This window comes from Palaemon carinicauda, chromosome 25, assembly GCF_036898095.1.
Source record: "Palaemon carinicauda isolate YSFRI2023 chromosome 25, ASM3689809v2, whole genome shotgun sequence".
NCBI classification, from domain to species: Eukaryota; Metazoa; Arthropoda; class Malacostraca; order Decapoda; family Palaemonidae; genus Palaemon; species Palaemon carinicauda.
In genome coordinates, this window is record NC_090749.1 from 86,888,059 (window position 1) to 86,913,339 (window position 25,281).

The 25,281-nt window shown below is 41.9% G+C and overlaps 1 protein-coding gene across 6 annotated transcripts in view; it reads left to right on the forward strand.

The window, feature by feature from the left end:
- The window catches only part of LOC137618687 (zinc finger protein 182-like), a 353,526-nt gene that overhangs the window by 39,860 nt on the left and 288,385 nt on the right, over positions 1-25,281 (forward strand). For 3 of the 6 annotated variants that reach the window (XR_011039793.1, XR_011039792.1, XR_011039795.1), the window contains one exon: positions 10,006-10,138. The exons of the other annotated variants lie outside the window; for them this stretch is intronic. The gene's annotated coding sequence lies outside the window, so the exon portion shown is untranslated. Of the gene's footprint in view, positions 1-10,005; positions 10,139-25,281 lie in introns of those variants that run through there. 6 annotated transcript variants of the gene reach the window in all.

The window sequence follows — 25,281 nt, forward strand, 5'->3', positions numbered from 1 at the left end:
TTTTGGCGGACTTATATCCGGATGACTTTCAGCAGACTGTTCCTCGGAGCCCACCCTTGCAGTTTTTGAAGGGTTTACCCTAGAAACCTTCCTCCTTCAAGAAGGCAGTGTTAGCTAGATTGGTCAAGAGGGCTTTTTCTACGCTGAAAAATTGGATTCTGAAGAAAAAGGAACAAGGAAGGACATCCTTTTCCTTCCCGCCTACGAGATTGGCTTCTAGATCCAGTGGGGAGGCTCTCGGTTTGGGAGTTCCTGCGTCCTCCCAAGGGGACTTCTCCAGACTCGTTGACGCCTCGCATAGATCAGCCATGACTAAGGCTAAAGTTATGTGGTCCACATTGGAGATGGATCACTTGCTGAAGGGCATCTTCAGAACAATTGAAGTCTTCAGCTTGATGGACTGGACTCTCGGAGCCCTCGCAGATGTCACAGACGAAAAGAACGAGACACAGATGCACTTCATTGCCTGTCTTGATAAAGCCGTGAGGGACGGGACGGTCGAACTCACAGCCCTTTTCACGGCAGGTATTGTTAAGAAGAGAGCCATGCTATGTTCTTTCCTGTCGTCAGGATTGACTCTCACTCAGAGAGCAGAACTCTTGTATGCTTCTTTAAACAATCACCTCTTCCCTTTAGATGTAGTGAAGGACTTGTCGGCAGCTCTTGCGCAACAAGCGATGCAAGATCTAATTACTAGGACTGCGAAGAAAGTTCTTCCGGCAAACTTTTTAGTCAGGAAGGAGAAGGAAGCTCCTCCCATGCGCCAGCCCTTTCGTGGGAGGGCCCTTTTGAGAGGAAGTCAGAGAATGGCTGCTGGAGGACAACCTCGTAAATACACAAAGCAGAAACCAAAAACAAAAAAGTGAGCTCTACAACCTCCTGACACACGGAGCCAGGTTATCCCACTACTGGCAATAGTGGAGTCAAGGGGGCGCGGACGACTGGACAGTCGATGTATTCCTAAGAAGGCCTCCTCTTTCGCCAGAGCCGTTAGAGTTGACAGCTACATACTCAGGGAGCAAGGCAGTAGCTCTTCAAGAGCAGGTAAACCAGATGCTGTCAAAAGCAGCGATAGAAGTGGTAGAGGACCCCTCGTCAGAGGGTTTCTACAACAGACTTTTTTCTGGTTCCCAAGAACTCAGGTTGTTGGAGACCCGTTCTGGATGTATGTCCACTGAACAAGTATGTAAGCAAAGTCTAGTTTGCTATGGTGACATCTGCGTCAGTCCTAGAAGGCACCAGACAAGGAGAATGGATGGTGTCGATAGATCTGCAGGACGCGTACTTTCACGTCCCAATTCTCCCGAACTACAGAAAATTTCTGAGATTCGTACACCATGCAACTACTTCTCAGTTCAACACACTTTGTTTTGGACTAAGCACGGCTCCTTACGTTTTCACTCGAGTGGTGTCAAACGTGGCTCGCTGGTTACATCTGAAAGGGGTACGAATATCATTGTACCTGGACGACTGGCTAATCAAAGCCAGGTCGCAAGAAAAGTGTCTGGAGGATCTACGAGTAACAATGGCCGTGACGCAACAGCTCGGTCTGATTGTAAATCTGGCCAAATCACAACTGACACCTTCACAAGACATCATCTACCTGGGGATGAGGATTCAGTCCGTGGTTTTTCGGGCTTTTCCAGCCCCGAAACGCATTCTGGAATGCTTAAGAAAGGTGAAGCGCTTCCTAGGGAGAAGGACCTGCTCGGTGAGGGAATGGATAAGTCTGCTGGGAACCCTCTCCTCGATCGAGCAATCCGTATCCCTGGGAAGACTTCATCTACGTCCACTGCAATTCCATCTGTCAAGATATTGGACAAGTGACCAAGACCTAGAGACGTGGATTCCGATCCCTCTGGGTATCAGGAATCAGTTGAGTTGTTGGGACGACCCCAACAAGCTCTTAGAAGGCCTTGAACTTCAACAGAAGAATCCCGACCTAGTGTTGTATTCAGACGCATTGGACGTGGGGTGGGGTGCAACACTGGGGAAGGGTGAGATCTCGGGTCTGTGGGAAGATTATCAGAAGGAATGGCATATAAACATCAAGGAACTGGTGGCCATTCATCTAGCACTAATGTACTTCCAGGAGGAAGTCCAGAACAAGTTAGTTCAGGTCAACACATACACCACCACAGCGTTGGCCTACATCAGTAAACAGGGAGGCACTCGTTCGGATTCTCTTTACGAGGCAGCAAAAGATCTCCTACTGTGGGCAAAAGTGAGAAATATATCTCTGATAACCCGCTTCATAGAGGGGAAGAAGAATGTTAGAGCGGATCTTCTCAGCAGAGGAAGACAGGTTCTCACGACAGAGAGGACCCTGCATCACGAGGTGTGCAGCAGGCTTTGGAATCTGTGGGGAGAAGCGTCAATAGACCTCTTCATGATGCAGAGAACAAAGAGGTTACCAGTTTATTGCTCTCCAGTCCCAGACCATGAAACGTGGCAGTGGACGCCTTCCTCATGGAGTGGGAAGGACTAGACACGTACGCCTTCCCCCCATTCAAGATCCTAGACAGAGTCTTGAAGAAGTTCAGAGAGTCGAACAACGCCCGCATGACCCTGATAGCTCCTTTTTGGCCCATGAGACCCTGGATCACAGAAGTGATGGAGTGGCTAGTAGACACCCCCCAGATCGTTACCTTGTCGGAACGATCTACTCAGACAGCCACACAAAGAGATACCATTAAAATCTCCTCGCTCTCAATCTAACTGCCTTTCGACTATCGAAAAACTGCCAAGAGCAAAGGGCTTTTCTAGAGAAGCCTCAAGAGCAATCGCAAGAGCGAGGAGGACGTCCACAATCAAGGTGTACCAATCTGAGACGTGTTCAGAGAATGGTGCAGAATTAACAACATTTCCTCTTCCAGTACCTTTCTAACTCAACTGGCAGATTTTCTGTTACATTTAATAGCATAAGAGAAACTAGCAGTATCAACCATCAAAGGATACCGCAGCATGCTAGCCTCCGTCTGCCGTCACAGACATATTGACGTGTCAGGAGACAAGGATCTCTCGGACCTCATAAGATCCTTTGAGATCATTAAGAGGAAGGACAACCCAACCCCCTCTTGGTATTTGGATGTAGTCCTGATGTTTTTAACCTTGATCAGGTTTGAACCTCTCGACAAGGCTTCATGGAACGAACTTACTAAGAAGACCCTATTCATGGTTGCGTTGGCAACAGCCAAGAGAATAGGAGAATTGCAAGCCTTTAGGAAAAAGGTGGACTTCAATGAAGAGAATGCAGTCTGCTCTCTACAACTAGGTTTTCTCAACAAGAGTGAGAATTCTTCAAAACCATGGCCCAGATCCTTTACCATTCCAGGGTTATCTCATTTTGTAGGACGGGAAAAGGAGAGAGGCCTTTGTCCAGTGAGAGCCCTAAAATTTTATCTGCAGAGGACCAAAAACCTGCGAGGACAGGCAGATAACCTCTGGTGCTCGGTGAAGAAGCCTTCATTACCCTTGTCATAGAATGCACTGGCATTCTTTATAAAGGATTTAATAAGGGAAGCTCACCAGAACTGTGACGAGAAAAGCTTTCCAATCCCTAAAGCCAAACCACATGAAGTAAGAGCTGTGGCGACTTCGATGGCTTACAGACACAACAAGTCTATGAAATCAATTTTGGAAGCGACATTCTGGCGAAGCAAGTCAGTCTTCGCAAATTGTTACCTTAAAGAGGTACAGACCCAATATGAGGATTGTTGTTCCTTGGGTCCGTATGTTGCCTCCGGCGTCGTAGTTGGAGAGGGAACTACTGCCTCTAACCTATAACCTTTTATTATATACCCTTGCTTTTTTTTGAACTTGATATCACAGGTTGTCTGTGAAGGTTGTTGCAACCTTCCACAGTCTGGGATGCAAGTCCCAGTTAGGTTTTATGGAGTGTGTTTTTAGTGTGTTTTAGGGTCAGGTGGTCAGATCATTGTCCATGGCTATGCCAGGATAGCAAGGATGGTGGTCTAGTCATGTTAAGGTCAAGGACCATGTGGCAGCCCCACAGAGACTTTTACAGCCCCCTGTGTGGATCGCTGGGTCTCTCAAGGAATGCAGGAAAATGAGGCAGGATAACTATGAAGCCAGCCTCCTTATCAGGTAGGAACCAGATTATTGGTGCAGCTAATTTGTAGCGATTAATAATTATACGAATTCCCGACGGTGTTGCGGTTTTCTAACCCATCACCAATGGTGTCAATCAGCTATATATATGTAACTACCAAGTTACATGGTATTTTCATTCTAAAATAAATTTTTAAATATACTTACCTGGTAGTTATATATATAAAAGTCTCCTCCCTCCTCCCCTCTGAAAACAGGGGCATGGAATTTCTGAGGACAAATGGGAATGGTTCCAGATACCTGGATAGAGGGAGCACAGGTATGATCACCTGGCCTCCTATTGGCAATTGCCGCGAATTTTGAATTTCTGCCTTGCGCGCGACGAATCGGCGGGATTAAGCTATATATATGTAACTACCAGGTAAGTATATTCAAAAATTTATTTTGAAATGAAAATACCATTTTTACTTCCTCTCCTAATGTTCATAATGTACGATTAACTTGAAATAAAGAAACACCTACCAAAAAAAAAAAAAAAAAAAAGCAGGTGGTTCCTCTTTATTTAAAATACATTACCTAGCACATCCAAGAGAGGGACGGTAAACTGGAGAAAAGATGAGAAATTCTAAGGTTGTAGCTGGGTCCCCTTGCCCAGTATAAAATCAAGGGGTGGTGCCCAGTGCCCAGTTCATTCTTGACTTACCTTTTGCCCAAATCTCTGGGTATTTCACCTTATTGTTTTTGTTTAGTGAAAAGGAGGATTGTGGTCGGCATTTGGACACTAGGCAGTCTGCGTGTTATGTCTGTCCGTAGCCTGCAAACCACTACAGCTGCTGCATGGGGCGGATCTTTGGACAATCTCTGTGATCCATTCAGGGTAATGCATCCCTTTCACTCCATCTCTCCCTCTATTGACTCAGAATCCAGTTCCATTGAACTCCAATATGAAGGGATCTGTAAAGGAGCTGGCCCCCCTGGCCAAAATCCAGACTATGTTGGAGAAGGGTGCTCTGCAGGAGGTCGTCGACGTGTCCATAGGATTCTTCAGTCGACTCTTTCTTGTGAAAAAGGCGTCTGGATGGCTGGGGGCCTGTCATTGACCTTGTAGTGGTTTGCGGACTGTGGCCAGAGGTAGCACCCGAACTGCCTAGTATCCGAATGCCAACCACAACCCAACGTTCACTACACAACAAATATACAACGGTGGAATACCCAAAAATTTAGGTAACAGGTCAAGAGAACAGAGCACTGGCACCACCCCTTGATTTATACTGGGCAAGGGGACCCAACTAGAACCTGACTTCCCCCTTTGCTTCTCTTGCCTTTAGCTAGCTGATTATAAGTAAAAGTATAAGAACATTAGGTGAAAGGGAATATCATAATTGAAAACTAAAAAATAAAATCAGTGGCTTAGAAGGGGAGCCCATTGGTGTAAGGAAGTGGAATGAAATGCTGTATTCATAAAAACAAGCAAAAAAAATATTTATTTCTTAAGGAAAAAAATAACTGTTAGGAATATATTAAAATTGTTTTGTCAATTAAAATAATCAATTAAAGGCAAAATTATCATCCCTCTACACTCCAGCTCCACAAAAAAAAAAAAAAAAAAAAATTATTCACATGTGATAAGTGTTCCAATACACTACAAGCATAAACAAAGGCACACCTAACCGTGTATCTATTTGGCAAATACCAGTAGCTTGCCTCACGATCAAAGGGTTCATAAAACAAGGATTGCAATTCATTTGGCAAAACTAGATGATCCCGGCAACCTTGCGTATAACTGTCTTCCCCCAGGCAGACTATCAACATACTCTGGTGGATCATGCAAATTTATTCCTGACTATGACAGAAACAAACTTCAAGCTTAACGGAGAACCCCGCAACATTATGGTTCATAATCTGCATGAACAATCCACTGGGTTTAAGAATTAAACACACTTAAAAGTTTGGCTATCTCTGCAAAAAACTGTTCTATGCCACTTTATGTTCACTTGGTTCTGGGGCAAATATTTAAGAAAACTGTCCATCACTAAGTTCCAATATGGAATCACATTCTGTGATTTGGTGATGTAGAGTAGCAATATCTTGAGCCTTGTCGATGTAATCTTGGATACTCAAGTTTTCCCACTGTCGAAGCTTTTTCTCAACTGACTGAGAATACCGACGAAGATCCGTGCCTGATGTGGAAACTTCTCTAATGACATCATCTTCTAGTTGAGCCTTGAAACTTGAGTTTATATCTTCACTTTCTCCCTTTTCACCCATTTTGAGCAATGCATCATTTATTTATATCAAAACGAGATAATCATGTTTTGCGATACATTGAATTCCAGGGACGGATGTACTCACTTTTCTATATACTGTACATACAGTACTCTGAAGAATAAACTTCCCTTACACTCCCTACTGAGTGTAGGGGACTGCTGTCAATACTTGGAAAGGAATAATAACAGATTAAGACATTTTTTTTTGGGGGGGAGGGTCTTGAGCGCTACAAAACACTGTATATGAAAAATTTAATATATTTTTTTTATAACATACAAACATTAAAGTTTTCTTAGACATAAACCCCTATATATTGCAACCTCTCAGTTCTGAACACAGTTGCTCTACAAACTCCGTTCAGCATAAAGACAGTCAGACAAGTGGTAAGACCTCAAGACTTCTCGTGCACACTGGATCTCAAGGATGCATGTTTTCAGATCCCGGTCCATCCACTTTCATGGAAATATCTAGGGATCTTATATGACAACAGGTAATACCAGTTCAAGGTGCTGTGTTTTGGTCTTTCAACAGCACCTCAGGTCTTCATGAGAGTTTTCGCCCTAGTGTCAACCTGGGCCCACAGGATCGGCATCTGCCTCGTAAGATACCCGGACGACTGGCTGATACTAGCAGACTTGAAGGCAACTGTTCTCCAACACTGAGACAAACTCCTTGTCTTTTGTCAAGATCTGGAGATCGAGGTAAATCTTGAGAAGTCATCCCTGCTTTCCTTTTAAAGATTGGTTTACCTGGAAATGATCATTGGCACCAGCCTGCAGAAAGTCTTCCCATCAGACTACAGAATCCAGAAGCTGAGGAGACGCTTTACAGGTGGTTATGTCTCCTAGGTCCCCTGTCATACCTGGTCTATCTAGTTGTGAACAGCCGCCTCTGGATTCGATCTCTTCAGTGGAATCTAAAATCCAGGTGTGGTTAAGACGAGGACTCCCTTGATAGGCTGGGCCCCGTAGTACCCGAGCAGCTGAAGGACTTGAGGTTTTGGGTAGAAGACGAGAATCTCCGCCAAGGGGTCGACCTTCTCGTTCCTCCCCCAGAGTTGATGCTCTTTTCAGATGCGTCAAAAAGAGGTGGTATCTCACACACTACACCACATGGCCTCCAGGCTCGGGTTAGAGTCCAAAAGGTACCAGCATATAAATCTCATAGATATGAGGGCAACCTTTCTAGGCATACAGAAGTTCCATCATTTACTAGCGGGTCATTCTGTGGTGTTGATGACTGACAACACTACGGTCGTGGCTTAGGTAAACAAGCAAGGTAGGACCTTTAGGCAGCACCTTTGCCATCTAGCAGTGGAGATACCAAGATGGGCAGAAAACAACTCATTGTTTCTATCAGCCTGCTTCATTCCAGGCTAGAGGACTGTGCTTGCAGACAATCTAAGCAGAGTGACTCGAATGATGAGCTCCGAGTGGTCTTTGAATCATCTAGTAGCCAACAGTCCTAACTTTGTGAGGTTCTCCAACTGTCGATCTGTTTGCGACATACCTGAACAATAGGCTCCCTCTCTACTGCTCCCCGGTTCTGGTTCCATAGGCTTTCTGGAAAAATGCAGTCCAGCAACGCCGAGATAACATCGACATGTGAACATCATTCACAAAGCCGTAGTATGCCTGTGACTTCACGCCTGGAGATTATTCAGCATCTCCTCCCTCAGAGAGGCTTTTTGCAACAGGTTGTGAGAAGGATGTCTGGATACCTTTGAAGGTCTTCCGCTTCAGTCTACCAGGCCAAGTGAATTTTCTTCTGTGGTTGGTATCATGGAAAGTGGTATCTCTCCCCTTGATGCCACTATTCAGGCAATAGTGAGGTTCCTCGTTCACCTTTGGGAAGAAAAACTCCTCTCGGTCTCTGCCATGAAAGGCTACTTCTCAGTAAGGCTGAAAGTAGTTAATATTTCCTCTTCGTTGGAATTTTCTCTCCTCATACAGGATGCCTGAAAACTTTAAATCAATCAATCAATCAATCTCTCCTCATACAGAGTTTCGAGCTTATCTGCCCTCAGTCGGAAGTTATACAACCTCCGTGGAACGTGGTTCTTGTCCTTCGGTTCCTGAAGGGTGCCCCCTACAAACCATTACGCCAGGCATCAGATCCCCACCTGACTCTGAAGCCAGTTTTCCTGTTTGCATTGGCCTCGGCCAAGAGAGTTAGCGAATTTCACAGTCTTTCATACGACGTCTCCCACTCAAGGGGATGGGGGAGGTAATGTTTGGCTTCGTCCCCGAGTTTATCGGCTAGACTTATAATCTGGGAGTAGCAGAGCCAAGATTTAGGCCCTTCTGGATTGGGAGTCTTCATAACATATCCGATGATCAAGATTAACTGTTATTTTGTCCAATGAAGAGTTTGAGGTACTCTCTCAAGAGAACAGTAGCAGCTTGCCCCTAAAATGTCAGCACGGAGAAGATCAAGAGGAAGATCACCAAAAACACCATCTTTGCTTGGATTCGCAGGGTCACTGACCTGGCCCTGAATCTCGATCTTCCTCCAGAGATGAGATCACCCAGAGTTCATGACGTTTGGAGCATCAGCACGTCCCTAGCGTTCAAGAAGAACTACTCTGTGATGCAGGTCTTACAAGCGGGCATATGGAAGTGTCTTGAGACTTTCACCCCCCACTACCTGTAAGATGTGATCCTCATGAACATGGAGACGTTCTCCATTGGCCCTGTGGTAGCTGCACAACAAGTGGTTTAAATACCTCAGGCTCCTTGAAGAACAAGCAGCAGATGGTTAAGGGCAGAGGTTACCCGGGATTAGACTGGGATGAATGTTAAGAATGACTGGCTCTTTGTCTCTTTCATTTTCCTCCTCTTGGGGAACAGCACCTACGGTCCTCTGCAAGTTGGCCTCATCTGTCTGCAGGTAAAACTATTTCCTTGTGTAACCAAACATAGAAATAATGGTTGTTGCATCCCCATACCCCCTGGGGAGGTAGGATTGGGTGACGTTTATGGTTGATTCAAAGAGTCCTATGTTTCTGAGAAATCTTACCTAGTCTAGTCACACTGCAAGTTTGACACAATCACACAGATTGGTTAGGCAGCTAACCAGGTTTTGCACAGATTTTAGTGAGGTATCAGGGTTTCTCCCTGTTACATGCGGAGCATGTACGGAGAAAACCTCCGGGTCAAACACCAGCCAGTTGGTTTAGACTTCCACCCTCCTAAAGGATGATTCTTCCCTAATAAAGAGGAAACGGATTTGTATTTAGTGTTGGAACAAATAATAAATTTGAAAGTAATTTGTATTTTTCCTAACGATACAAACCTTAAGCTCTTAGGCCCATCATTACTTGTACCCTTGTAAGTTCTGCTTGCAATTAAAAGTGACGAGACAACACAGGTGTGTGTGAGCGGGGTAGCAGGCTACCCTTCCACCCCCACTAACTAGTGGTGAGGTAGTTACACCTAGCTAAAAGTCTTATGACTAGTCCTCCAGCTTCCCCGAAATTATATCCCTAATAACGAGCTCAAGGTTTGTATCATTGGGAAAAATACAATTACTTAGAAATTTGTCATATTTATTGTGTCCCCTTTCTTCAAACAAGGTGGAGTCAGGCAATATATAGACTATGAATGGGCTCACCTCTACTGTGTACTTATCTATTCACCTCCCATTGAAATCTTTTACTCCTTCCAGCACTGATTGGCCAGGCTGTCATCCTACAAGGAAAACGAGGTTTAAGGCTGCCTCTTGAGGAGCTCGTATGAAGCACATGAGGTCATCCTGGGACAGTAGCCAGCCAGTTGGTTTGAGGTCTTCAACTCCCCTTAAGGTGAGTCTCCTACATAAAGAGCTAAAGGTTTGTATGCTGCACTGGAACAAATGACAATGATTTCGTAACTGGAATACAAACCAACGCTATTTATAGGGGATTTATAGGGGTATTACTTTCGGCGAAGCTGAAAGGACGCGCCATTAGAATTTAGCGACGGTTAACCAACCAGACTGCTAGTTACCGGAGGGATGGGGGTGGGGTTAGTAGCTTCCTCTCTCAACTACCCACCTGTGACTGTACTTTGCTTTGCTTCTTGCTCGGATGGAGAACGGTTGTTACTGCTCTTCCTCCTCATCAATTTGGACTGCCATTAATAATCACTTTTTAGTTTTTCCTTTTCAGTTTGTGTGTGTCTTCCCTGCCAGCAAAGCGTACCTGCCCTGGGCCCGAGGGCCGCTCCTGCGGAACATTTATGTCCACCAAGGATACTGATCCCCACCTTTTGTGTCCGGCCTGTAGGGGGCAACGGAGTGATATGGATAACAAGTTTAGTGAGTGTTGGTACTGGTCTGCCTCCCAGTGGGAAAGGTTTGGGGTATGGCGGAAGAAGAAGTCTAGAAGGGATTCTTCTCCTTTGAAGGTCTCCTCAAACAGAAGAAACCCAAAGCTTCTTCTTCCACCCCGCAACCTTCCTCCAAAGCTTCTTCTTGACTAGTTTCCTCCAGGAACCATCGAGGAGTAGCGCAGGCCCTTTAGCTCCTGGACAACCTCGGTCCTTGAGAGACGATGACGCTAGCGAAGCAGCTCTGCCTCGCCCCCTGGGGAGTCCTTGTCTCTCGATCCTTTTTTGCAGATTTGGCGGTTCCTGGGACTGCTCGGTCCGCCTTCCTAGATGTTGCTGCACCTTCTCCAGCGGGGTGCAGCGCTTGTCTGCTTCGGAGGTGGATCCTTTAGCCCTTGTGGACCTTCGGGTGTATGAGGAATCGTCCGCTGCTTTCCTAGCCGACTCTGTTCCTGTCTCTTCCTTTGCTCCTTCCGCCAAGGCCGAAGACTGCTCTAACCTTCTCGCCAAATTTTCTTCGGGGATGGAGCAAATTCCAAGGAATGTCTCTCCTGCAGGTGATCACCTCTCTCGTTTGTAAGAGACCACCCATAAAGACTCTTCTTTGGAGGCCTGCTGACAATCAGCATGCTGATCAACCTGCTCCTGCAGAGGCTCGTCCTCTGGGTAGTCGCCTTCACTGAGATCGCCTACCCCTTTGCCCCAGACTAACTCCTTCATCTTGCGGCACTAAATAGACCATCTCACCTTGTATCCTACTTGTCAACGAACTTCAGTTCGTGACTCACCTTCTGACTGGACAGCTGCTCATCGTTTGTCATCAAGGATCCTTTCATGATCCTCTCCTGTGGTTGCTCGCCCTTCCACCGATCGGCAGCGTGCCAATCTCCTGTTCGCCAATCTCCTGTTCGCCAATCTCCAGTTCACCAATCTCCAGCTTGCCGATCTCCAGCTTGCCGATCTCCAGCTAACCAATCTCCAACTTGCTAATCGCCGAATCGCTGATTGTCGACTCGTTGATTTGCGAGTCAGAAGCCTGTTCCTCTTCAGCTCCTCATCAGCCTTTGGCTGCACACCTGTCTCTTTCCTGTTGTTCTCCAACAACTCGTCGCTCTCCAAAAGAGGAAAGCAAACATCACCAGATGTGCATTCCTCATCATTCACCGTCTCCTTGTTCTCCTCTCCGCAAACGCAGAACATCGTGCTCACCGGGGAGAGCGGGAAAGAACAAGCAGCAGGAATTTGAGATTCCGAAGAGACCACCTACATGGCCGATTCCTGTTCCTCGAAAGGAGTCGACAATGCTGCATCCTCCCTCGAAGTCCTCCTTTACGGGAGATAAGGGTCCCTCTTGGGATCCCTCTTTGTCGTTCCCTTTAGGGGAACTTTCTGACATTGCGACAATCAGTCATCAGCCGTGGTTTATTAAATTATAATTTATTCATAGTTTGTTGTTCTCCTTATATCAGTACATCATGATTTTGAGTTTTTTATTCATAGTTTGATGTTATCTCTATGTTCCAAAATATTGATTTTGAAGCCTTGGTTAGGGCGGTTACCCAAGCCGTTACGATTGGTATCCCACATGCTCGTCCTTCGGGAACTCCCAGGATTCCCGTGGAATAGTCTTTCTCTAAATTTTCAGACCCAAGGTGAAGATCCATGGTCCCTCCCCATCAAGAAACTTCAGTTTCTTCTTCTAGCCTTAAGCGGGAAAGAGGAGTCCCTAATGAGGTAGCATCATGTAGGGTCAAGCTGACCCCCGTCAGGTCGTCCAAGGGAGGTCATGTGTTGCCATGCCCCACTTCTCCTCACCCTCCTGCTCCTCACTCATTGATTCAGTCAGAGTTCTCTCTCAGGGGAGAGTCCTGATCTGACTCTTTCTGGTCTTTGCTCATTGAGGAAGTCCCGCAAGATCGCAGAGTAGTCTCGAAACCCGTGGAAGAGTCCATCCTTCCCCCTAAGGGTGACCAACAGAAGGTCGTTCCATCCAAACCTTCTGTGCTAGAGACTTTCTTCCCTCTGAGGAAAGAATCTAAGGATTCAAAAACTCTGCCAAAGTCCTCATTGGGGATTACAAGACCTGCAGAGGGGGTCAAGCAGTCTACATCCGGCCACTTCAATAACGACCACGACCCACCCCAAGATAATGTCACGTGGGTGCAAGACAACAATTCGGCTGCCAGTCTTTCTCCAGAAGCTGAACAGAAAGAGTCAGATCATGGCATCTGGCAGGTTATAGCTTGCATGAGGTCCCTCAATGGGCTGGCAGACCCATTGTGGCTCCTCAGGAGGGCAAGGACACGGTTCTCGACCTGCGTCTTTGGCACTCGGAAGCCTCCAAGTCCAGCGCAGCTTTGCCCTGTTCTCAGGGACTGAAGAGTGCCCGGTGGAAGGTGTCTGCCAAGCTCTGCGACTCCTTTAGTTCTCTTCGATCAGGCTCATCCTCAAAACTCCTGCGACACCTGAGTGTCCAGCAGAGGAAGTTTTATGAGGTCCTTGACGAGCGTCTCCTGGCTTTTCCTCTTCACCATTCCTTAGAGGAAATTACCTAGAGAGACTCTCTGGTCTTCAAGTTTCCTTCTCAGCTTTGGAGATTCTAAACAAAGAGAAACTGGTGAAGTATGCAATGCAGGCTACTTCGTGGCTGGATCTATGGTTGGGATCAGTGAGAAACCGGGTGCAGACCGAGGTTTTTTCCAAAAAAGGCTCTAGGAAGGTGATGGAGACTTTCCTCCTGTCGGGTACTCGGACTATTGAGTTCATTGCCCACCAAGTAGTGAACTTGTGGGTGAACACCATCTTAAGGGGGCTTTTGTCTAATGCATTTTTCAAGGACAGGACTTTGACATTCATACCTCTTAATAAGATGACTTAGTGCATCTCAAAACTGCCTAGGATTTTTGCCTCTGACCTTCGGTTTTGCGACAACTGGGCGATTTATCCTGAAAATGAGTGTTTTTCAAATGCTATCTCCTCCCTTGATAATTGATATTAAGACCTGGGATTTCTACCATATACAGACCTGATGTAGACCTCCAATTAAATCAAGGGTTTTTATTAAGTAGTTTTTTTTTGCTAGATATGAATTTTTTCAATATGGTAAAAAAAATAAATCCTAAAAATCAGGGGAAATTATTAAGAAAAAAATATGAAAACAAATTGGAAAAGGGGGCTTCATTTTTTTATAATGTCTTTTTAAGTTATATACTAAATATCAATGCTATATCTTTAAAACTAAGGGAAAAGATAGAATTTGAAGATGAATAAGTATAGTTTTGAGATACGGGGTTCGGTTTTTTTTTTTTGTATTTTTACAAGGACAATATTGTATTAATAATCATGATTATTATGAAAGTTGTGTTCCTTTTTGGATATTAATAAACCAAAACAAAGTTATTTATTATAATTTAACCATATCTTTAGGCGAGATGGTCTCTCCATCATCTCTCTCCCTCACTAACTGCGCTTATTTCACCGATATTACCCACTTCTGAACTTTTATTAGAGTGGATTTTCTTCTTCCTTATGTTAATGAGGTGTTGAAATTTTCTTTCCCTCTTAGACATGATGAAATATGAGTGAATGTCTGAGGTCAAACTCAAACGTATACTCCATGAGGTTTGTGCTAGGAGTGAGAGGGCTGAAGGGTGTAAGTACTTGTAATACATCGTCTTGTGACTCAATTTTTTTTTTTTTTATATTAAAATGTAATAATTATGAAAATTTACGATAACAGAAGAAATACTGCATTCTCTTTTAGGGTACAATGTTTTAGGTTTATTGAATTACTTTTACTGATTACCCTCTAACTATGAAAGTAAGATGAATTTTAACAAAATATTTTGTATATGCATTCCTCATTGCCTTATGAAGCTCTGTAAATCTTTTTAGGATTTTGTGTTTTTTTTCCTATACCACCATATATTGGCATTCCAGCCGGCCCCTTAAGACGTAGAGATGCGATAGTTGATAGATTCCATCTCCGAGATAGCGAAACTCCATAATTCCTTGACATCCTGCCCCTACAGACTACCTTCTCTCCCGCAGACTAAACAACAGAAACCAACAATGAACAGGACTGCGGCAACAGACAACAAGATGTCTAAAAAGCCCTTTCCTGCCAAGTCAAGAAAGATTCCAAGTCGTCCTCTGGAGGGAAGTATCCCAGAGGAATCTTACATGGCTGCAAATGCTTGGTGATTCCCCTGCTTATCCACCAATTGGGGAATGCCTGCATCGCTACTGGAAGAGCTGGATGCAGCTTGAGGCCGAATCCTGGACAGTGCATGATTCATTATGGGTATCGCGTCCTGTTCACTCAATCTCTCCCTCCACTGATCAAGACTCCAGTGTCAACTAGCTCCTATGTGAAGCTATCCGCAAAGGAGTTGGCTCTTTGGGCCAAAGTCCAAACCATGTTGAAGAAGAGGGATCTCCAAAAGGAGGCTAGAGACCAGACTTTGACCTTTCAGCTCTAAACAAGTTTATCAAACAAACCTCGTTTGGCATGGAGACAGTTCAGTGGTTTGCGGTCTGTGGCCAGATATAGCACGCAGACTGCCTAGTGTCTGAATGCCAAGCACACTCCAAGATTCACTAAACAAAAAGATAAAATAATGGAATACCCATAAATCTGGGCAAAAGGTAAACAATCAAGAGAACTGGACACTGGGTACCACCCCTCGATTTTTTATACTAGGCAAGGGGACCCAGCAAGAATCTCAAAGTTCCCTATTATCTTTTCTTGGGTTCCCCATCTCTCTTTGCAGTGCTATGCATGGAGTTTGAATAAGAAGAGAAATATACTTTATAGGTAGCAGGTTTCCTCATTATATTTCAAGTTATTTGAACATTACAAATATTAGGAGAGAAAAGAAATGTTACAAAGAAAAACAAACTTCAGGCTGGAAAGGGGAATATCTTAGGTGAGGAAGTGCATTGAAATAGGATTAAAAAAAAAAAAAAAAAAAAAAAAAAAAATTCAAATAATTGACATCGAAAAACAAATTTCATATTTGTGAAAATCCAGGTCTACAAAACCAGGAGAGATAAATCTCGTTATACAGAACTTCTTTTGAATCAATCCTCTAAATATTTTAACTACATATACAAGTATAAATAAAGACCAATATAAGTTTAAATATTTGGGCTAAATTCAAATGTAATTTGACAGGTCACTTAAGTTAGGATCAAAGGGATTGTAAAACAATATTACCTATCTCTACATTCTCATTTTAACATCAGAAAGAGGCCCCTCCTCTAGATTGCATAGTTACACGGAAAAAAAATGTATTCATTACAAGTCAAACAACGGGCAAGACCACAGGACTTCATATGGACCCTAGATCTAAAGGACGCCTAATTCCATATCCCAATCAATCCATCTTCAAGGAAGTATCTCAAAATCACACTGGACAACAAGGAATACCAATTCAAGGTACTGTGCTTCAGTCTTTCCACAGAACCTCATATTTCCACGAGTATGTTCACCCTGGTGTCATCTTGGGCTTGTACGATATCCGGACGACTGGCTGATTCTAGCAGACTCTGTAGCGAACTTTTTCTAGCACAGGTACAAACTTCTGGGGCTTTTCCAAGATCTGGAAATCGTGGTAAACCTCAAGAAGTCATCTCTGCTTCCTTCTCAATGACTGATATACTTAGGAATGATAATAGACACCAATCTTCAGACAAAAACTCCCACCCCAAAGGTGGTTATGTCTCCTCTGGCACCTATCATCCCTGGACCGTCTAGTTCCCAACGCCCACCTGAGGATACGATCTCTACAATGGCAGCTAAAGTCCAACTGAAATGAGTCCTTTGATTCCTTGGACATTCTGATCTCATGGGACCAGAAGAATGGACGGACTTCGAGTGGTGGGTGGCAGATGAGAATCTGCTAAAGGATGTCGAACTTCTCGTCCCTCCCCAGGACTTGATGCTCTTCTCAGATACATCAAAAGAAGGGTGGGGGCCTACATGCTGCACCACTCGACCTCAGGCCTATGGTCAGAGCTCAAAAAGCACCAGCACATAAATCTCTTAGAGATGAAGGCTGCCTTCCTGGCCCTTCAACAGTTCCAGCAGTTCCTGGCGGGCCATTCAGCGCTGGTAATGAGTGACAAGACCACAGTAGTGGCTTACATCAACAAGCTAAGTGGTTCTTTTTCGCAGCCCCTATTCCATCTGACAGTGGAAATACTGAGATGGGCAGAAATCAACTCACTGACCCTATTAGCTCCTTTCATTCTCAGCAAAAGGAATGTGTGTACGCGGACAACCTGGGCAGAGAGACTCAGGTGGTGGGCTCTGAGTGGTCTTTGAATCATCTAGTAGCCAACAAAGGCCTGACTTTGTGGGGCTCCCTAACGGTGGATCTGTTCACAACTGCTCTGAACTTGAGGCTCCCGTTGTACTGCTTCCCCAGTCCCGGACCCAAGGCTCTCTGGAACAAGATCAACATTTACTCCTTTCCCCATTGTATCTGATGAGAAGAGTACTCAACAAGACCGGAACATCGGTCAATCTGTTAATGACCCAAATAGCTCTGCTATGGCATCACGCAGAATGGTTGCCAGAACTTCTGCAAGTCCCAATGGAGCTTGTGACAGAGCTCCCTCTGTGAAAGGATCTACTCAGACAACCGATGCCAACATATTCCACAAACCGTAACTTCTTGACGACTTCATGCTAGGAGACTATCCAGCACCTCCTCACTCAGAGAGGATTTTTGCAACAAGTTGTGAAAAGGATGGCTGGACACCTGAGAATATCTTCAATTTCAGTCTACCAGGTAAAGTAGAATGTCTTCTGTGATTGGTGTTATGAATGGGTATCTCTCTCCTTGATGCCACTATCCCAGCAATAGCAGAGTTTCTTGTGTATTTGCGGGAAAAAATGCTCCTCTCAGTTTCGGAAGTAAAAGGCTATCACTCAGACTTGAGTCTCACCTTTAAGCTGAAAGTAGATATTTCTTCTTCATTAGAACTTTCGCTCCTCATATGAAATTATGAACTTACCTGTCTCCAGTCGGAAGTGAGACCTCCTCTATGTGTAATATATTAGATATTACTTGTTTAAAACACATGACCTACAGGTCATTGTGGAAGTAAGAGAAGTGTGAGAAATGTCATAGTCATATTCTAAGCAGGATGCGATTGCCAAACCTCAGCAATGTAACATTTTTCATGAAAAGTAAACACAACCAAGCCCCGTGAGAAAGAAGTTGTCTGTGAGAACGGAACAAGTACCTTCCGGTATAAATGTTGTGTTTACTATAAATCCATAAATGCTGAGATACCTGTGTAAACTTTAGTATGAAATTGGATATTTGTATCAGTTCACTTTACGATGTCATACGGAATGGTCATCCGACCAAACCAGCTATACTCCTGTGATGGAGATGTTAACACTTTTCTTAAAGAATATACTATTTTAAAGTTAACTTACTTAGACTTTACTTGAAGATGTAACATACCAACTCTAATATATAACACATTTAAGATGACATTTGAAGAGAACCCAAATGTGTGTTAACAACAGTAGCACACCAATAAATGGTGGCAGCGGTAAAACTCTAAGAACCAGAGAAAGATCTTCAAGAACCAGCGAATAAAACTCTAAGAATCAGAGAAAGATCTTCAAGAAATCAACAGCAATGAATCTACAATTTTGACTAAGTATCATAGTCCACCGAAGAAATGAAACATTTAATACCAACAAATGAATGTTATACAAACCGAGGAACTGGATTTTCAATCAACATCCTAAGAAAACCAAGGACTGACATTCAACGTTTACAAAACATTGAAGAAACATATCCAGGAAGCACTACATTCAACGGAAATCGGACCGAAAACATTCACCCAAACATCCATAGGAAGGAACAACCCAGTGGGAGAGAGCGAGGAAATGATGACATCACACTTCGCCATATAAACCGAAGCTAAGTACAATTTCTTATTCATTTCAGTTTTGAGCAGTGAGGTGTAGTTACCACAAGTCGATAGTCCATTATTACTGGGGTGAGTTGTTTGCTAATCTTCAATTTCCTTTCATTAAAGGAAACTGTGTTCAACTTCAAATTCTCGTCTAGAATTTTTTTTTTCTCTGTGCTAATTCCGTTTTCTTTCAGAAGTTCTAGGGAAATATCTTTGTATTAGTATCATTGTTTTGGGGAATTTTGTTATAATCTTTATCATTTAGTGCTTATGCGTTTACGCAGTGGACGTCTGTATTCATATAGATATTTTGATAGGATTGCAAGGGGTCGTAGAGATAGGAAAAGAAATACCGTAAACATGACGCCCCCTGTGAGCCCAGCCCCTGGACCGAGTAACCCAGCAGCAAGACATGGTAACCCCCTTTCTATTGTGACACTAGTAAATGCTCGCTCTGCAATCCTTCCTTTTCAGGGTTGTGTTAATGGGTTCTTGCCTCAGAATGTGGAGTCATGGATTTCATCCGTTGATGCCCATTTAAATGCCAAACAAATCATAGACCAGTTTGTACAATTACAAGAAGCTAAAAGTTTTATAGACTTTTCTAAAGGAGATGCGAGTGCGTATTTAAGGGGTGTTTCATTTCAAGAAGCAGTTACCTGGGATGATTTCAAAGTTAGGCTACGTGCAGTCTATGGGGGTGAAGAAGCCTTGGATGTAGTTTTAACATTAAGAAATACACTTAATCAAGCCACTATGACGCGGCTTAATGTTATTGAGAGAGCAGCTCTCATAGCCGATAGGCTTAACGAATATCAAGATATTTTAGGTAATTCCACTTGGGTTACTAGAGATAACATCTCCTTGAAAGATTTCTTACGATTAATGTATTTAACTTGCATGACACTTATGTTGCCTGAAGCTTTAGTGCGGTGTTTTGATAAAAAGTTAACGCCAGCAAGTACGGAATTGGATGTATATAAACAGATAAAAAAACACATGTTTAAGTGTCCTGATCTTGATCCCGTGTTAACCCAAATTTTCGCAAAAAATGAAACAAAGCCACAACAAGTAAATGTAGTTAATAATATCAAGTTGCGGGAATGACGTTTTATAATTGCAAACGTCAAGGTCACTTGATTGCGGACTGCAGAACGAGATTCTGTTCGATACATAATAGTTCGACTCATTCATATAGTCAGTGCTACTCGCGCAAGACACAACAGAATCCTAGAAATACACAGTCAATTTCACAGTCAGTTCCATATGGAAATATAAAGAAAAATCCTCATTTCAATAAGAAGAAACAGCCAAACGTCAATGTAGTTCAGAATCCGAAACAAACAAACAGTTCTTCGAATAACGCTGAGCCTGGGTCGTCAAACATGACCTCGCAAGGTCAGACTTATTTTCAGAATGTGCAGTGCAAAGCAAATACCACATACTTAACTCCAGTGGGGAAGAGAGTGATGTTGGGTCAAGGTCATTCATGTCAACATCAGTAGTATTGAATAATCAATTTAATGTTTTATCAGATCATTGTGAGGCAATAGATTTTCCTATGAAACACACGGCCGAATTAAGTAAATCAGTGCATGCTCCCGTAGATTTGCAACGAATTCATACAATAATAAGCCAAAATGAGTTACGACCAACATTATATGCTGTAAATTTAGAACACAGATCATTTACATTATTTTTTGACTCTGGTAGTCCACGTAATATCATGGATTTGAGGACACATCATTTGTTGTTTTCGAACTTTCCAATAGAAAAATCTGGAGTAAGACTCACGGGTATAGGAAATAATGAATTAAATGTAATAGGCGTAACTCATGTTCAGTTCAAGGTCGGTAAGCGCACATTTGCCGATACCTTTGTTATTGTACAAAACATTGATATGTATCCAGCTGTAATTATAGGATACCCATCTATGGGCAATCAAAACATTATCTTAGCCCCTGCCAAGCATGGCGTGTATATCAAAGGAAAATTCTATGTCTTCTAATACCTTAAAATCAGTTTTGGATAAAAAGGAGACGACAAATAAAACAGTGACTTACGTTGAAGAACCAATAACTTGTCTCACCAATAAAGAAATAATATACGCAACCCAACAGAATTCTCGTTTACCGGTAATATCATCTTGCACGCAATCTATCGAGCCAAATGTACCTTTGAATTTAATAGTGCAAGTAAAGAAAACATTACCGGGATCTGAAATATTAATCCTTTCCGACACTTTGAAAACTAACCGATTGTCTTTCACACAAGCTATTTATACAGTAGGCTCACATCAACAACGTAATATTAAATTCTGTAATCATTTAAATACCACTTTAGTAATTCACAAAAATCAACATATCTTGGATGTAGAAGTTTATAAACATCGTATTCTTACCATTGCTGAAATTAATCACGCTCAATCAGTTGCGGATGAATCCCTTTTGCAATCTATTAAAAATAAAATCAATAAAGACATTCAAGACGAAGAAATTCAGCAGAAAATTTTTGGACTTTTAACTGAATATCATGATGTTTTTTCCACTAAGGATGGATCCTTAGGAAAAACAGATGTGATCGAGCATCAAATAAGGTTAAAGGGCAAGCAGAAAATTATCTATATACCCTCGTACAGACTCCCTATGAAATTCCAGAATGAAATAAATGATGAACTTGGTAAAATGCTAGAAGAAGGAGTCATTAGGAAATCGAACAGCCCTTATAATTTTCCATTAATAGTTGTACTGAAAAAAGATCGAACATGGCGTATCTACGTAGACTTCCGTCGCCGAAACGAGGAGACGATCCCTGATTGATTCCCAGTGCCACGTACTGACGATATTTTATCTTTGTTAGGTCAGAATAAATATTTTACCAGTTTGGACTTACTTAAAGGTTTTCACCAGATATCATTAGAAGAAAATAGTATCCCATACACAGCCTTCAGCACAGCCAGGGGACATTATGAATTTTTACGGATGCCTTTTGGTTTACGTTGTGCTCCCATAACATTTACAAGAATGATTAACATAATGTTTGGAGACTTGCTAGGGAATATATTGCATGCCTATATGGACGACCTTGTAATCTTTTCTAACACCTTAGAAGAACATCTACGTAAATTAGAACTAGTACTACAGAGACTAAGACAATATAACTTTAGGGTAAAGATTAGTAAGTGTGAATTTTTCAAAACAGAATTAGTCTATTTGGGTTTTATGGTGTCAAGCCAAGGTCTTAAAGTAGTCCATGATAAGGTGTCGGCTATCCGTAACTCTCCGATACCTACTAATGTCAAGGGAATACAGCAATTTCTGGGTTGTAGTGGATATTACAGGCGTTTTATATTCAATTATTCAATAATAGCCGGAGCTGATCTTACGAAGAAGGGCGTAGATTTCATATGGTCTAAGCAGCATCAACAGGCGTTTAATACCTTGAAAGATGAACTGTGTAGTTCTCCTATCTTAAAATTTCCTGACTTCGGTAAGGAATTCTTCATTGCAACAGACGCCTCAGACTTATGAGTATGTGTGGTATTGCTTCAGCAATATGAAAAACAATTTTTCCAGTTAGCTTTTTTTCTCGAAAACTGGGAACTTCCGAAAGTAAGTATGCAGTAATAGACAGGGAAGGGCTAGCTATTGTTAATTCACTAGTGCATTTTAAGTTCATAATATACGGTTATCCCGTTAAGGTTCTTACTGATCATAAACCACTAACCGACTTCTTTAACCCTGGATAGGTACGATGGGTCGTTCGCGACCCCGAGCGTCAAAAAAAAACAGGTTTTTCTCACGTGACTCACCCCCGTGACTGAATTTGTGGGTGATCGACCTGCAGGAGGTGTCTCCCCTACACGCTCTAGTAGTGTCCAGATGTGCATTGCTGTAGCTGTACTCCTTCCCCGATTTCTGAGACGCGTCGGGGTCGAGCGCGACCGAGTTTACCCTTCTAAGGTAGTTTGCATAATTATCAAAGTTATTACGTATTATGAAATTGTCGTAGAATGGTGCAACTTGTATAGGTTATCAGTTGTGGAAAGTCTTGGTGGATTGTTTGGCTACCATGTGCATGATTTTTTTTTTAGTTAAAATGTCGTTCATCACCACGAGGACCATTTTACCGCGAGTGCCCCTTTTTCATATTTTTTCATTTTTTTTCCAAGTCATTTTTCCGTAAGATATTGCCAAATAGTGTCGTAAAACTTTTGCTTGTTTAGTGTTGGAAAGTGTGTCTAGATGATCTGGCTACCCATGCATGACTTTGTTTTTGTCAGATACGACGTAGTTATTGGTATATTGGGTATTTAACTGCGGTTACCAATTTCTGTTTTTTTTTCAATATTTGTAAAAATTACTACGTAGTAAGGAATTGCCGTATATTATTCATTTTTTTTTTTATGTTTATGTGTTAGAAAGTGTGCCTTGATGGTTGGGCTAACACGTGCATGTCTTTTTTTTTATCTGAGATGCCGTATATTAGAATGTCGGGCATTTTACCGCGAGTACCCCTTTTTCATTTTTTTTCATTTTTTTGCCAAATCATTTTTCCGTAAGATATTGCGAAATAGTGTCGTAAAACTTGTGCTTTTTTAGTGTTGGAAAGTGTGTCTAGATGATCTGGCTACCCATGCATGACTTTGTTTTTGTCAGATACGACGTAGTTATTGGTATATTGGGTATTTAACTGCGGTTGCCAATTTCTGTTTTTTTTCAATATTTGTAAAAATTTACTACGTAGTAAGGAATTGCCGTATATTATTGATTTTTTTTTCATGTTTATGTGTTAGAAAGTGTGCCTTGATGGTTGGGCTAACACGTGCATGTCTTTTTTTTTATCTGAGATGCCGTATATTAGAATGTTGGGCATTTTTCCGCGAGTGCCCCTTTTTATTTGTTTTGCATTTTTTTGCTTAGTCATGTTACCGTAAGGAATTGGCAAGTAGTGTCGCAAAAATTATATTTTTATAGTGTTGGAAAGTGTTTCTAGATGATCTGGCTACCCATGCCTATTTTTTTTTTAGCCAGATATGGCGTATATATAAGTATGTGTTCGATTTTCCTGTGATTGCCATTTTTTCGTTTTTTCCCATTTCTTTCAAAATTACTACGTACTAAGGAACTATCACAGAGTAATGATTCATTTATATGTTTATTTGTCGGAAAATGTGCCTTGATGGTTTGCCTAGCACGTGGTTGAAATTTTTTTTTTCTGAAATGCCGTATATTAGAATGGCCATTTTTCCACGAGTGCCCCTTTTTATTTGTTTTGCATTTTTTTGCTTAGTCATGTTACCGTAAGGAATTGGCAAGTAGTGTCGCAAAACTTATAATTTTATAGTGTTGGAAAGTGTTTCTAGATGATCTGGCTACCCATGCCTATCTTCTTTTTTTAGCCAGATATGGCGTATATATAGGTATGTGTTCGATTTTCCTGTGATTGCCATTTTTTCGTTTTTTCCCATTTCTTTCAAAATTACTACGTACTAAGGAACTATCACAGAGTAATGATTCATTTATATGTTTATTTGTCGGAAAATGTGCCTTGATGGTTTGCTTAGCACGTGGCTGAATTTTTTTTTTCTGAAATGCCGTATATTAGAATGTTAGCCATTTTTCCGCGAGTGCCCCTTTTTATTTGTTTTGCATTTTTTCGCTTAGTCATGTTACCGTAAGGAATTGGCAAGTAGTGTCGCAAAACTTATATTTTTATAGTGTTGGAAAGTGTTTCTAGATGATCTGGCTACCCATGCCTATCTTTTTTTTAGCCAGATATGGCGTGTATATATAGGTATGTGTTCGATTTTCCGGTGATTGCCATTTTTTCGTTTTTTCCCAATTCTTTCAAAATTACTACGTACTAAGGAACTATCACAGAGTAATGATTCCTCTAGATGTTTATTTGTCGGAAAATGTTTTTTACTTTTTTTTTGATTGAATATCATCAAATTTTTTTAGCTAAAATATTATATTGTTTTACATTTTTTTTTTTTTTTCGATTTTATTTCCCTTCAAAAAAATTTTTTGGGGTCAGAATTTTAATTTTATAGTCGTAAAATAATCGACAATTATCCAGCAACCCACCATACAATTTTTATGCATATCCAATAATAATTAGATTAGTAAATAACACCTTGAAATTGACATACCCTTCCCACATTTCAAGTGGCAGATTAGGGAGTCTGAGTCAGTGTGGTTGGCGGCCATTTTGTGGACATATCCGAAGCGTAAGCTGCCCTATCTATATATATTCTTGTTCCCTATAGAATTTGTGATATTTTGGTATATTTTTACCTGCATAAATATCATATTATATATTAAATATATGTATTTTTTTACGAAATTTCTAAGTACTCAAAAAATTACCTTTAGATATGGCCCCTGATATAAATGTAATTTACAAAATAATGAAGATTTTTTTACATATTTCTATTTTAGGATAACATATGTTTATTCCCTAAAAAAATTAGCCACTTCCTATTTCATTTGGGTACCCAAAAAAATTCATGAAATTTGGACAAATTTTTTTGGCCAAAAAAAGTTACCCTTTTTTTCTCATTTCAGATCTTCACCTCCATGGGTCTGACTTCATCCAAAATACATCAAGATGTGTCCTAAACATTCAAGAATCAATTCCTAAAAGGATTTATGTATATATGTATAAACTTTTTTTTTATGAATTTTTA